Raw genomic sequence first — 2,932 nt, forward strand, 5'->3', positions numbered from 1 at the left:
AAAAGAGAGAACAAAATGGATTTGCATTTCCAGAAAAAAAAGAAATTTGCTTAATATTTGCTTAATCAGAAAGTGTTAAAAGAATGTATTAAATGCTTTTTATAGAATTTTGGTTCCTGTATGTTATATATAACGTGTTTACCATTAGTAAATCTAGAGAGTATTGAATATGGCTTACTCTTTGTTTTTATTAATCCTTTTACATAACAGGACAGTTTTTACGTAATCATTATCTTCTAATAATAATTACATGCAAATTGCATCTAAATTGAAATCGGCAGACAGATTGAATAAGTGCAAGAAGATTATTAATTAATGCAAAAAGATGACTAATTAATGCTAAATCATATAATATAAAAAAAATATTTGTTTCGTCAATTTAAATGAAAATTAAACATAATGTTTTTTTGCGAACAACAAAAATGTAATTATTGCCGTAATCACATACAAATATTTTATTTTCATTACAAATTTCAAAAATATATAAAAATACGTACACATGTTGCACATTGGTAAATTATTTCTATTATTTATTATGTAAACTAACTTTACAATAAAACATATTAAGCAACATTAAAAACAATACTGAAATGAAAAATTATCAATTGATATTTTTTGTTTAATTAAATCGTTCGATTAAATTAATGCGCTTTATACTACAAAATTAGAAAAAATATCACATTTACGTACTACTGTATTATATTTTTAATATCGCACTGATTTCACAAGGTTATCTAAGGTTCATCTTGCGTCAATACATCTTGTTTTTGCAATAATGTTAATGTTTTCATATAAAGCGAATGATTTTAAATTTCTAAGAGCATAAAAATAAAATGAATTGTAATTGTAATTGTTAAGTAAAAATCTTAATCGTAGAAAAAGATTTAAAAAAATATTAATTCACTAATAGATGTATATTATATTTTCACTTTACTATTAGTTTTGAATGATGATTTATGCCAAGAAATTAGTTTCCCGATAGCATTTACAACTAATAGTAAAATATAGGTATAACATGTAAATATCTATTATACTATGAGTACTTCTTAAATCTTTTTCTATGATCAAGATATTTTCTTTTTATCTCGTGATAGAACTACAGTTACAATTTATTTCTTAACTAGCAAAAAATAATTGTTATTATTTAAATACATTTTATTAAATATCATTTATTAGACTTATACTTATTATACGCTATTAAGTACTACTTCGATTTAACAATAAAATTAACTATTAAGTATTACTTCGATTAATAAACATTTTTTCTAATAGTTTTTCATCACAAACGTACGTCAATAAATAATTAGTATGAAATTAATATTAATTTTAATGCTCGCGATTTTGCATTTAATTATATGGTTAGATATTTTAAAATAAAAAAAATAATTGAGATTAAACTTTTTAAAAATATATCAATTAAAGCAATTAGAAGTTATTATATGCTAAAGAACTTAAATACTACTACTTTTATTACTCAGATTTAACAATAAGCAAAGTTCAATCAATGCAATTAATATATAGTTATCTGTAACCTTGATAAATAATTTTTCACAGAATCTAATGTAAATTATGAATTATAATTTCAAACTATATTTCTTATCGTGCATTTATTTCTCAATTATCTTTTCTATAGAGCATCAGTATGTTACGCTACATAAATAAAAACATATAATTGCTTGATATTACTTATGCGCAATTCTTATCGAAACTTCTTTTATAATTACATTATACTGCACTTTCCTGATTTTTGTGTATTCCGATGTTCAAATCAAAACGATCTGAAAGTTTTCTCTCTCCTTTATGACTTACCTCTTAATACAAAAACTTATTATTCAGTAAGCTGCAGAAGTCATAAGCTTCTTACAATGATGATATTGAAGCATATAAAGAACTAATCTATTCTAGATACAAGAGGAAAAAAATAACAAATTGATAACTATTTTAGAAACTGAACTCCGCGTATGCGTTTCTGCGATCCACGTCCTTGTACGACGCGTTTATTACTGGCGAGCACTGTGAATCAACAGACACTATAGGCAGTAAGATACGTCTGTTATCCCCTCCATTTAGGGAGGATTTTCCTCCGACCATCTCTGTCCCTTGCGCCCTGGCGACCGCGCCTTGTTCCCTTTCAGATAGTCCCCCTCGTTGCTACCAACCCAACAAATTGGCCACTGTGCGGATTAAACGTGACCACGTGGGAAGACTTTGACCTTCTATCGACTTCACGCGTGCTTATTAGCATGCCAATTATATGTTATTTAGCATTCGTGCTACATGGATTAACAATATATGTTAACAATATATATGTTATATTTACATGTTCATTTATTTTAATAACATGTGTCTTGTATACATGTTATAATTAAATTACAAACTCATTGTTAATGTTAAGGCTTAAGGTGTCCTACAAAGTAAAAAATTATAATTTTTGTACAAAGTTTTTGTTTAAACAATTTGCTAATAAGAGACACATAATGTAAGATTTTTCTTTACAGTCAAAATATTAAATGATATGAATGAGAAAATCAGCGTGGGCCAACGGTAACAATCAGAATGGGTTAAATTCTTTTGTCGCGACTGAATTATGTCTGCTCTGCAAACTCTTTATCTTCATAACTTATCGTGAAGTAGTTACTATTCATAAAAATAATATTTGCAAAAAGAGCAAACATTTAAAGTGTTTTATAAAAACAGGAAATTAGTAATACATATGCTTTTTTCCTATTTGCGTAATAATAATCATTAATATTTAATATTAATGATTCATATAATATAAATAGACTCATTTAATATTTATTTATGTAATATAAAATTTACGAATAAATGATCATATACATATATAACTATTCACTTTATTAATATAATAATTGTGATTTTATTTTTGAGAAAACATTTTTTTAATTATTATATTAGAAAAAATATAGTTTTA

General features: G+C 25.2%; 1 protein-coding gene across 1 annotated transcript in view; it reads right to left on the reverse strand.

Annotated features, from left to right (window-relative positions):
* The window catches only part of LOC108693845 (protein croquemort-like), a 17,887-nt gene extending 15,899 nt beyond the window's left edge, over positions 1 to 1,988 (reverse strand). Inside the window, exon 1 of the mRNA XM_018202998.1 lies at positions 1,810 to 1,988. The gene's annotated coding sequence lies outside the window, so the exon portion shown is untranslated. The remainder of the gene's footprint in view (positions 1 to 1,809) is intronic.
* Positions 1,989 to 2,932: the final 944 nt, after the last annotated feature.

Source organism: Atta colombica, unplaced genomic scaffold, assembly GCF_001594045.1.
Source record: "Atta colombica isolate Treedump-2 unplaced genomic scaffold, Acol1.0 scaffold110, whole genome shotgun sequence".
Classification (NCBI taxonomy): Eukaryota; Metazoa; Arthropoda; class Insecta; order Hymenoptera; family Formicidae; genus Atta; species Atta colombica.